The sequence below is a fragment of the Myodes glareolus genome, chromosome 3 (genome assembly GCF_982192425.1).
Source record: "Myodes glareolus chromosome 3, mMyoGla1.1, whole genome shotgun sequence".
Taxonomy (NCBI): Eukaryota; Metazoa; Chordata; class Mammalia; order Rodentia; family Cricetidae; genus Myodes; species Myodes glareolus.
The window spans coordinates 61,892,625-61,905,486 of NC_142028.1; positions in this window are offsets into that span (position 1 = coordinate 61,892,625).

Sequence of the window (12,862 nt, forward strand, 5' to 3'; positions counted from 1 at the left end):
CCTTTTCTGCCTCTCCTCTTCTCTCTCTCTCCCCCTTCTCCCTTTCTCCCTTCCCCCTCCATAACCCCCTGAATAAATATCCAACCTCACTCTGCATGCCGTGCCTATTCACGTCTCTGTCTCTTGCCCACCCACCACGTGTCTCCCTGCCTGGGACCAGCCACCGCTTGGGGACCAGCAGCCGTCTCTGCCTGGGGCTGGCTGCTCCCAGGGCCCACTGGGGATCCTGCAGCATTTTTAATTTTTCCCTTACAGGGCCTGGGGAGAAGCACTGGAGCATCAAGATGAACTAGAGAACATATAACGTCATGAAGTCACATGGTGATACACAGATTATTAGAAATAGGTTAATTAAATGTAAGAGCTAGCCAGCAATAAGCCTGAGACTGTTGTGCCCAGATTATGACCCCCAGAGAAAGACCACCAGAGAGGCCCAGACTGTGATAAGCAAGGTTTAATCAGCATAACACAAACATGTTTGGAACTCATCTCCATCTCCGTTGTAGTGAGGTAGAGAGAGTTGTATCTCCTCTGTGGGGTAAGCTTTTAAAGGTATAACTACAAAGAGAATCTTTGCAGCTGCTTTGGCACAGGTGCAAGGACTTTTGCTCCCTCCCATTGTGCTAAGTCAGCTTTTTCCTTGTTCTTAGAGCAAGACCACTGTTCTTGAGTTAGGCCATCTTTATCAGCCTGTACCAGGTGGCTGGCTGGGCTGAGCTAAGTGACCTTGTGCTCAGAATCTCCCAGGTGGGAGAGAGGAAGGCCACTATCTTCCTGGGAAAACATTCTGCTAGGAAATTTCTTCTCGCCCCTTTGAGAATAAGGGATGAGGGTTCCATAGAGACATCGGCCAAACAATTTATAATTATACAACAGTTATGCCTCTGTATGATTATTTGATAAACAGCTGTGGGTACCAGTGGGGCAGGACAGAGAAGAATCTCCAGCTATAGTTGGGCGGGAGAGAGGAGAGGCACTCAGACTCTAGATCCCTCAAGTAACATCACTCTACACTCAAGCCTCAGGGGACAGAGTGGTGCAGGATGGAGAAGTGACAGAACTTACATTCCAGAATCTTCTCCCCAGTACTCAGGAAACACCCGGCTCTGCATGTCTAAGAGTAAAGCAAAGAGTCCAGGCAGGCCTCAGGAGTTTGCAGAAGACTGGGAAGAGAAGCCACAGCTGACTGAGGAGACCCTGGGAGAAGGGTCATATGCACACGGCCGCAAAGGGGTGTGTGCTGGTGGAAGTCAGAGTGCGACACATAAATCAGGGCTGAAAGAATAGAAAAGGTGACCAGTTAGGGCTGGTGTGAATTCCCACGTGTGTGCAAATGTCCTGTGGGGGGAAAACAGGACACCTAGACCACCCGGAGTTCACCTTTCCAGAAGAGCTGGGAGGGCATTTCCTTTTCCTTTGCTTTTCCAAAACCCTCCCACCCCACCCCCACCTCCGAGTGAGAGCAAGAAATAGGAATTTCATATTCTAATTAAGGAGACTTTTTGTCCTGTTTTTTGTTTTTTGTTTTTTTTTTCCTCAGACATTATGTCACTCTGATGCTCAGGCTGGACTAGGGACTGGAGCCATGAGTATTAGCCGTATACTGTTCTTGCAGAGGATCTAAGTTTGGTTCCCAGCATCTAAATCAAGCAGCCTGCAACTACCAATGGGGAAAAAAAAAAAACCCTTTTGGCTTCTGTGAGCCCATGTATTTACATGCACATACCCAAATACACACACACACACACACACACACACACACACACTAAACAATGTTGATGATTTGGTTGGTTGGTTGTTTTGGTTTGTTTTGAGTTGGGATCTCTCTACATAATTCTGACTGTCCTGGAACTTGTTATGTAGACTAGCCTGGCTTCCAACTGGTGAAGAGATCCACCTGCCTCCCTCCTGAGTGCTGGGACTAAAGGTGTTTGCTACAATGCCAAGCTGATAAATTAAAGAAAAAAATTGAATTCAAGCAATCTTTGCAAGCACTTGGACCATAGGTACATACCCGGCAAGGAAGCTATTTCTTTAAAAAGAATTTTTGTTGTTGTTATTGTTGTTTGTTTGTCTTTTTGAGACAGGGTTTCTCTGTATAGCTTTGGAGTCTGTACTGGAACTCACTCTGTAGCCCAGGCAACAAACTCAGAGATCCACCTGCCTCTGCCTCCCGAATGCTGAGATTAAAAGTGTGAGATTAACCACCTGGCTTAAAAAGAATTTAAGGACTGGAGAGATGGTTCAGTGGTTAAGAGCACTGGTTACTCTTTCAGAGGTCCTGAGTTCGATTTAAAGCATCTCCATCGTGGCTTACAACCATCTGTAACTCCGGTTCCACAGGATTTTCTGGACTCCTTGGACACCAGGCATACATGAGGTGCACACATTTATATGCAGGGAAAACACCCTTCTACACAGAAACTTTCTGATATTTATTTTGTGCATGTGTGCACATGGGTGACACAACATGTGTGCGGAAGACAAATTGCAGGAATCAGCACCCTCCTTTTACCCTGGAAGACCCAGGAATCAAACTCAGGTTGACAAACTTTATCCACTAAGCTGTCTTGCCAGTCCAAGGAGAGTTCACATGGAATATTTTGTTTGGGTATAGGGTGACATTCAATAAGTAAGCCATTTATAGATGTAACAATGAGGAAAGAGCGATCCAGGGGAGAACCAGATGGGAGGGAACCCGAAGCCCATACATAGGAGAAGGCTTGTGGTTGAGTTTTTGGTGGTCCTGGTCTCCAGGCTCCATCTGGAACCAGTTGGGGTTTGTTGATGTGGAAGCAGCGTTGTCTGTGGAGGACACTGATCCCACACTGTAGCTGTCCAGGAGCTGACACCGATCCCAGCATCCTCTGAAGTTCTTTGGAGGGCTGTTGAGGCACAGAGGTTAACTGATGCCTAGACGGTCTCAGTGCAGCTGTTTCAGTTCTAAAACATTGTCTAGAGTGGCAAGAGGAGTCCTGAGAGGGGCGGCCCAGTGGCCCCTTAGTCCCCGTTTGGAGGTCACCCAAACTACTTTTAGGTGTTTAGTGGTGTTGATCACTCAGCAACTGTTTCAAGGCTGACAGAAGGGCAGAGAGGGGAGAGCAGACTACCTCAGAAGACAATCCACCCAAGGGGCCAGGACCAAACCTAACAGTTGGCAAAGATCCAGAACATAAGTCAAAAGGTAACAACTGTACAACTTTGTGGGGGAACATTACCTGACAAAGTTGCATCAAGATTAACATTAGTTGCCAAGTGGTGGTGGCGCATGCCTTTAATCCCAGCACTTGGGAGGCAGAGGCAGGAGGATCTCTGTGAGTTGGAGGCCAGTCTGGTCTACAAGATCTAGTTCCAGGACAGGTTCCAAAGCTACAAAGAAATCCTGTCTTGAAAAAATGAACAAACAAACAAACAAACAAACAAAAAGATTAACATTAGTTAATATAATACAAAGTATCAAGTTAGCATGTTTAGCTGTGAGTCACCATATGCTACGAGCCAAACTTGGGGCCTCTGCAAAAATCGAAAGCACTCTTATCTGAAGGATCATCTCTTCAACAACCTCTGCCCCATTTAAAATGTGATAATGTTTTAAAATGTGAACTTGATAATGCACACCTTTAATCTCAGCACTCGGGAGGCAGAGGCAGGCAGATCTGAGTTCAAGAACAGCCTGTTCTACAGAGTGAGTTCCGGGATAACCAGGGCTACACAGAGAAACCCTGTCTCGAAAAAAACAAAAACCCCCGAAAAAACACAACCATATGTAACTCCTGTCCCAGGATCCAACACCCTCTTCTGGCCTCCAAAGGTACTGCAAGCACAAGGTACACAACACACAGGCAAAAGACCCATACGCATAAAATAAAGGTGAAAAGAGATTTTACAAAAGTATGTGTATGTATGCACACATGTCAGATAGCTACAGAGACCAGAAGAGGGCATCAGATCCCCGGGGCTGGAGTTCTGAGCAGTTGTGAACCACCCTTCGTGAGTGCTGGGAACTGAACCCGAGTCCTCGGCAAAGCAAACGCTCAATCACTTTTAACCACTTAGTGCTCTTAACCACAGAGCCCCACGAGTCACATCTTTCCTTCTTTCTTTCTTTCTTTCTTTCTTTCTTTCTTTCTTTCTTTCTTTCTTTCTCTCTCTCTCTCTCTCTCTCTCTCTCTCTCCCTTCCTTCCTTTCCTTTCTTTCTTTTCTTTTCTTTTCTTTTATGTTTTGTTTGTTTTTTGAGGCTTTGTTTCACTTATGTAACCCTAGTCGGCTAACCTGGAATCGGCCATGTGCAGACAAGGTGGTGTAGACAGGGTTGCCTTCAATTTCTGTCTCCTGAGTGCTGAGATTAAAGATATGACCACCACACCAGGCTTTCCCCAGACTTTTATATAGTTTTATTAAACACCTTTAGGTTGCAAAAATAAGTAAATAAATAAATAATATGGTAAAATATGCATAACAAAATTTTCAAATTTTTTTTTCAGAGCTGAAGAATAAACTCAGGACTTCAAAACATCCCAGCTAAGCTATTCCCTGCAATAGGGAAGTACAAAAATATTCATATTCATGCAATACATCTCTAGAACTTTCTGGTCTTGCACAACTGAAATTCTTCCTCATTGAGCAGCACTCCACCCCATTACAGCCTCAACCTCTGCTTATCTGAACCCTGCCTTCTGTTTCTGTGACTTTGACCACGGGAGGTTCCACATGAGTGGAATCCCACGCTAGTTATCTGTGGCTACAGCCCATGTCTCCCTTTCAACAGATTTGTTTTCCCCTCCTTCTTTATGTGAATTCTATATTTTGTAATGGCTCATCCACCATCACGTGACTCCTCCCTCTGGCAACTGTGAACGTGGTGTGCAAAGAACTCTTTCGGTTCTTTTGCTTTATATTGATTTATTCGATTATTTCTGTGCACGGGTGTTTTGCCTGTATGTTTGTATTGCACTGTATGTAACTGTACCATATATGTGCCTGGTACTGGGTGAGGACATCAGATCTCCTAGAACAGGAGCTGGCTGTGAATCACCATGTGGGTGCTGGGATCTGAAACCAGGTTCTCTGAGAGATGCCTAAACTTCCTCCATTTTACAAGCGGGGGGGTCTAAGTTTCACTTTCACAAACAAAGGGCTATTAATGAACAACACCCCCCCACCCCCCCACCCCCGACAACCAGGAGAAGGGAGGGAGCAGAGGCAAGGCCTGAGTCAGCCCCACGCCATCTCAAAGCAGTGACTGAAAAAGGACAGTTTTGTCGCCCCCTGAAACAGATCCGGACTTGCCCAAGTATGCCCAAATATGGAAAAACAAAAATTAAAAATGTGTTAATGTAACTGCTGCCTGTTTAACTGGTCACGTTAGAACTGGCATTCACTGTTCCTCCAGCTCCCTAGCTATGTTTAAAAGGACCTGCGGGGGAACCCACATGCTGGGATAAGCGCTCTTTGTCTTTGCCTACTATTTGAGTCTGGGGTCTTCCTACAGCAATCCTCGGACCCTTACACCCTGCAAGAGCAGCAAATGCTCTTCACCGAACCATCTCTGCAGGTCCCTGTTCTCAAGTCCTCTGGGCATCTACTCAGACAGAATTGCTGAGTCAATTCTTCAGTATCTGTTTCTGTGGTTTTTCCCAGGCACGATTTCTCTGTGTAGCCCTGGCTGTCCTGGAACTCACTTTGTACACCAGGCTGGCCTCTAACTCAGAGATCTGCCTGCCTCTGCCTCCTGAGTGCTGGGATTAAAGGTGTGCGCCACCACCACCCGGCTGTTGTTTTAAATTGGGTTTTACTCTGCAGCCCAGACTGACTTGAACATCCACACCTACCCCAGCCTTCAGGAGGCAGAGATTAAAGGAGTGTGTGGCCACTTGCTCGCTCAGGATGGATCTTTACAAACAAATAGCAATCTTTATTTACTATGACGGCATGTGGAGGTCAGAGGACAAAACTGTAGAGTTCATTCTTGCCTTCTGCCTTATGTGGGCTCCAGAGACTGTACCCAGGTTGCCAGGTTTGCCTAACAACAGGAGTTTTTCTCACGGAATCATCTTTTCAACCTCAAAAGTTATTATTTATTTATTTATTTAGGTTGTTTTTTTGAGACAGGGTTTCTCTGTAGCTTTGGAGCCTGTCCTAGAACTAGCTCTTGTAGACCAGGCTGGCCTCAAACTCACAGAAATCCACCTGTTTCTGCCTCCCAAGAGCTGGGATTAAAGGTTTATACCACTACTGGGCCTTATTTTTTTTATTTAATCTCTGCTAAGGGGACAAGAGACTGTTGTGCCCAGATTACAACCCCCAGAGAAAGACCACCAGAGAGGCCCAGACTGTAATAAGCAAAGTTTAATCAGCATAATTCAAACATGTTTGGAACCCATCTCTGAGCCCCTTGTAGTGAGGTAGAGTTGTATCTCCTCTGTGGGGTAAGCTTTTAAAGGTATAACTACAAAGAGAATCTTTGCAGCTGCTTTGGCACAGGTGCAAGGACTTTTGCTCCCTCCCATTTTGCTAAGTCAGCTTTCTCCTTGTTCTTATTGCAAGACCGCTGTTCCTGAGTTAGACCATCTTTATCAGCCTGTACCAGGTGGCTGGCTGGGCTGAGCTAAGGGACCTTGTGCTCAGAATCTCCCAGGTGGGAGAGAGGAAGGCCACTATCTTCCTGGGAAAACATTCTGCTAGGAAATTTCTTCTCGCCCCTTTGTGAATAAGGAGTGAAAGTTCCACAAGCCACAGTTGCCTTCCTGAACCTCAGAAATGACAGGAAGGTTTGGGGTTGGTAGAGAAATGAAATTTGATCCCTTTCCCTGAATGAGGACCCTGTCGGGTACTGGCAACCTGCAGGGGTGCAGTCCCTTCCTGACAGAAGCATCTGCCATAGCGAGCAGGGTTGTGGCTTCAGCCTGTTCCAGTCAGGGGCTGACAGGTGCCAGGGGCCTCTGGACCGGGTGAGGGTATAGGGCTCTGGAGTCCATCTAGGCACCACCAAAACAGGGAAGGAAAAGAAGATCCCTCTGCACTCTTACCCACTTTCTCAGACCCAGAGGAGTTGTAGGTTTCCTTCGCTTTGAGTTTCAGCTCTGCCCTTCCCCAGGCCCGGGTCCAGGCCCCTCCCCCAGTCCCGAGGAGTGCCTGCCTGGCCCTCTCAGCTCAAATACCCAAACTGGTATTTACCATCATTGCGGTGGCTGATTAACAAAAGGGCATTTTGCAAAAGAGCAGAGTTTCTTCAGGTAGCACGTGAAGACAGAGGAGAGTCAGGGATTCTCCTAGGACGGCGATGGGAAAGGCGGTTGGCGGGCAGGGAGTGATCCATCATGGCCACCCTTCACCCGCGACAGTGTTCTTTATGCTTCTGAACCGGGTAGTTTCCAAAAGGATTCATTTCTAAATCACGCATGTGTGTATGGGTCTGTCTGTGTGTGCGTGTGTGCGTGTGTGTGTGTGTGTGTGTGTGTGTGTGTGCACATGTGTACTTGCACACGAGTGTATTGGTTAGAAGAGAGTGCCAGGCTCCCTGGAGTTGGAGTCACAGACAATTGTGAGGCATTAGCATGGGTGCTGGGGACAGAAATCCCATCTTCTGTTCAAGAACAGTATACACATTTAACTGCTGAGCCATCTCTCCAGCCCCTAATCACGGTGTTTTTTTTTTAACTGACTAAAAGCAAGTAGACTCGATGGTGACTTACTTGCAGCTTTTGTTCTTTCTTTTTGGAGTACTGGAGAGAAGACTCAAGATCTCATTCATGCTAAGCGAGCATTCCACCTCCGAACCACATCCCAGCTTCGCTTGGGTTGGTTTGTTTGTTCTTGTTCTTTGTTTGTTTGTTTGTTTTTCTTTATTTATTATGTACACTGTTCTGTCTCCATGTATGCCTGCATGCCAGAAGAGGGCACCAGATTTTTTTGTAGATGGCTGTGAGCCACCATGTGGTTGTTGGGACTTGAACTCAGGACCTCTGGAAGAACAGTCAGTGTTCTTAACCTCTGAGCCATCTCTCCAGCCCCCTTCTTTTTCTTTTTTGAGACAGGATTTCTCTGGGTTGCTTGGTGCCTGTCCTAGAACTAGCTCTTGTAGACCAGGCTGGCCTTGAACTCACAAAGATCTGCCTGACTCTGCCTCCCAAGCGCTGGGATTAAAGGTGTGCGCTACCACCGCCCAGCCCGGACTCTGGGTTTAATTCCAAGAACCTCAAAAAGAACTTTGGGTTTGTTTTGAGAGACAGTGTCTTAGCCTGGCAGTGGTGGCTTAAGATGTTATTTCTTTTATTTTATTCTTTTTTTTTTTTTTTTCCAAAACAGGATTTCTCTGTGTAACAGCCATAGCTGTCCTGGAACTTGCTCTGTAGACTAGGCTGGCCTCGAATTTATAGAAATCCACCTGCCTTTGCTTCCCGAGTGCTGGGATTAAAGGAGTGTGCCACCACTGCCTGTTAGCACAAAACATTAATTCCAGCATTTGGGGATTAAAACACATTTTATGTGCATTGCTGTTTGGCCTGCGAAGTCGATGCCAGATCCCCTGGACCTGGAGTTACAGACAGTTGTGAGCTGCCATGTAAGTACTGGAAATTGAACCCGGTTCCTCTGGAAGAGCAATCAGTGCTTTTTTCCCCCTTTTTTATTGATATTTATTGAACTCTATATTTTTTTCTGTTCCCCTCCCTGCCTCTCCCCTCGCCGCTTCAATCCTTCCCCTAAGGCCCCCATGCTCCCAATTTACTCAGGAGATCTTGTCTTTTTCTACTTTCTACTTTCCACGTAGATTATAACTATGTAAGTCTCTCTTAGTGTCCGCATAGTTGTCTAAGTTCTCTGGGATTGTGGTTTGTAGGCTGGCTTTCTTTGCTTTATGTTTTAAAACCACTTATGAGTGAGTACATGTGATAATTGTCTTTCTGTGTCTGGGGGTACCTCACTCAAAATAATGTTTTCTAACTCCATCCATTTTCCTGCAAAATTCAAGCTGTTGTTATTTTTTTCTGCTGTGTAGTACTCCATTGTGTAAATGTACCACATTTTCCTTATCCATTCTTCTATCGAGGGACATTTAGGTTGTTTCCAGGTTCTGGCTATGACAAACAAAGCTGCTATAAACATAGTTGAGCACATGTCCTTGTGGTACGATTGAGCATCCTTTGGAAATATACCCAAAAGTGGTATTACTGGGTCTTGAGGAAGGTTGTCTCCCAATTTTCTGAGAAATCGTCACACTGACATCCAAAGGGGCTGTACCTGCTTGCATTCCCACCAGCAATGCAGAAGTGTTCCCTTTTCCCCACAACCTCTCCAGCATAAGTTGTCATCAGTGTTTTTTGATCTTGGCCATTCTTACAGGTGTAAGATGGAGTTGGTTTGATTTGCATTTCTCTGAGGACTAAGGATGTTGAACATTTCCTTAAGCGTCTTTCAGCCATTTTAGATTCCTCTGTTGAGAGTTCTCTATTTAGGTCTGTACTCCATTTTTTTTTTTATTGAATTTTGGTGACTGATTTCTTGAGTTCTTTGTGTATTTTGGAGATCAGACCTCTGTGGGGTTAGTAAAGATATTTTCCCATTCTGTAGGCTTTCATTTTGTCTTGTTGACTGTGTCCTTTATTTTACAAAAGCTTTTCAGTTTCAGGAGGTCCCATTTATTAATTGTTTCTCTCAGTGTCTGTGCTGCTGGGGTTATATTTAGGAAGTGGTCTCCTGTGCCAATGTGTTCAAGTGTACTTCCTACTTTCTCTTCTATAAGGTTCAGTGTGGTTGGCTTTATGTTGAGATCTTTAATCCATTTGGACTTGAGTTTTGTGCATGGTGATAGATATGGGTCTGTTTTCATTTTTCTACATGTTGATATCCAGTTATGCCATCACCACTTGTTAAATATGCTTTCTTTTTTCCATTTGATATTTTTTGCTTCTTTATCAAAGATAGGTGTTCAAAGATGTGTGGGTTGATATCCGGGTCTTCTATTCGGTTCCATTGGTCTTCCTGTCTGTTCTTAGCCGATACCAGGCTATATTCAGGAGCAGTCAGTGCCCTTAACTGCTGAGCCATCTCTCCAACTCTCCAAGAAAAATTCTTTAAACCTGGAAATCTCATCCTTGGGGCTTTCTCTCACTTCTCTTTCTCGTTTTTCTCTGGTAATTACTAACAAAACCTGCTTCTGCTTTTGTATAAACAGTGGGAGGGAGCGCTGGAGAGATGGCTCAGTGGTTAAGAGCATTTGCTGTTCTTAGCTCCTACATGGTGGCTCACAATTGCCCGTAACTCCAGTTCCAGGGAATTGACACCCTCTTCTGACCTCTGTGGGCACCAGACACACACCTGGCACAAGACACACATGCTGGCAAAACACATAAAAAATAAGTAAATCTAAATAGAATTTATTTTTATTTTATGTGCATAGGTGCATGTATGCCTGAACCCCTGGAACGAGAATTACTGACAGGTGTAAGCTGCCATGTAGGTGTTTGAACCTGAACCTGGGTCCTCTGGAAGAGAAGCTAGGGCTTTTAACCCCTGGGCCATCATTCTAGCCCCTGAATTTTTTTTTTTAAAGTAAAGCCGGAAGCTGAATGTGGTAGCTACATGCCTGTAATACTAGCACTTGGAAGACGGAGGCAGGAGGATCATGGTTCAGACCAGCCTGAGCTACAAACTCCATCTCAAAAATAATAAAACAAAATACAAAATGATAAAAAAGAAATAAAAGATGAAAAGAATCTAAAAACAGAAGAAGCAGGAAAAGCCTCCAGGAGTCCCGTGGTTCTCAGTGTCACCATCTTCTAAAGCCTCCCTCAACCTGCAGGAGCCTCCCTTCCTCTGCCTTCCCTGTCCTCCTCCCCTCCTTCTCTCTTGTTCTCTTCTCCTTTTTCCCTCTCTCCCTCTACTCTCTCCTCCCCCCTCTTCTTTTTCTCTCCCCTCCTCTCCCCTCCCCTCCTCTTCTCTCTTCCTCTCATCCTTTCCCTTCCTCTCCTCTCCTCTCCCTGCACGCATCTTCCCATTCCTCCCACCTCTCCTCCTCGACCCTTCCTTCCTCCATCCTTTTCTGATGATCCCCCCCCCACCGCCGTGTCCCATGATCCTTGAGTGGCTGTTCACAGTATCTATCTGTTAATATGAAAAGATCCAAGTCATTATGGAAAACCGTTTAGAGACAGTAACTAGCCTCTCACCGCCAGTGTTCCCAGAAGCTGCGTGAGCTCTTCTGTTTCCCATTTGCATATGAACCACAGGGAAGTCAGTTCCCATCCCATCTTATTTCCTAAAACAGGAGGCGGGTGTTAGGAGGAATTGTGTCTTGTTTTGTTATGACATAGGGTCTCGTGCCGTCTGTTTATACTGGCTTTGATGACCTGCGCTCCAGTCCTCCCAAGTGCTGAGGCTATGGGTGTCCTAGGGAGGTAGGTTTCAGCTCTGTATCACTAGAAGGGTCCAGGCAGAGGTCTGCAGTGTTTCTGGGGTGGGCAGGGCTATATATCTTCTTCCTCAGACCCAAGGGTAAGGGTGTGTCCCCCCTGCAAGACCACAAACTACACAAGGGGCTGCAGCACCCTGTTTGGACTTGGTGTACGGTGGGGGAGAGATCTGGGCGCATCACAGCTGGGCACATGGGACAGTTTTTATCCATTCAACATCTTTCTGGCTTCAAGTAGTGGTACATGCCTGTTATCACAGAACCTGGGAGGAGGAGGCAGCAAGAGCGGCAGGTGCTCAAAGGAGCCATCCTTGGGTACGCAGTGAGTCATCCTAGGCTACATGATATCTGCCTAACAACCCAAAACATGGTAGAGGATGCAGCTCACTTGGTAGACTGCTCGTCTCAAAGGCAAGAAGCCTGAGCTTCAAGCCTTAGTACCTAATAAAGTGAGCGTGGTGACCACACACACTGGGATGTAGACGCAGGAAGAGCCAAAGTTCAGGTCATCCTCAGCTACATAGTAAGTTTGAGTACAATTTGTGCTACAGGAGACACCCCCACACACACATACATGCACATACCACAGCACACACACACCACACCGCACCCACATACTACACTGCACAGACACCACACCACACACAGACACACACATGCACACACACCACACACCCCCACCACACCCCACACACACTCACACTATACCATACAAACATTACACAAACACACATCATACCATATACATGCACACACCATACATATGCGCATACCACACACACGCGGACATACCACATACATACCACATACTATACCCACACACCATAGCACACACATATACCTCACCACATCACACCATACCACACACACTCACACTCACACCACACCATACACACACACACACACACACACACACACACCCCGAAGTCTTCTGGGTATCAAATTATCAAGTCTTGAACTTTGATATGTGTACCATGAGACTAAAGTCAAGGAAGGTGTAGGGATTGTCCTGGGTGGTTTTTTTTGTCAACTTGACCCAAGCTAGAGTTACTTAGACCCCTCACTTGAGGACACGCCTCCATCAGATTGCCTGTTTGTGGTGCATTGTTTGGACTTATGATCAGTGTGGGTGGATCAAGGCCATGGGGTTGGGAGTAGTGGGGACCCCAGGCAGGTGGTCCTGAGTTGCATAAGAAAGCAAGTTGAGCTGGTGGTGGCGCTCACCTTTAATCTAGGCGCTCCGGAGGCAGAGGAGGTGAGTTCTGTTCTGTGAGTTCAGGGCCAGCCTGGTCTACAGAGTTCCAGGACAGCCAAGACTACACAGAGAAACCCTGGCTCAAAATGAGAGGGGGATGGAGGGAGAGAGAAGGGAGAGAGCGAGCTGAGAAGCCATTAGAAGCAAGCAGGCCAGTAAATTGTGTTCCTTTATGGTCTCTGTATCAATCTCAGCC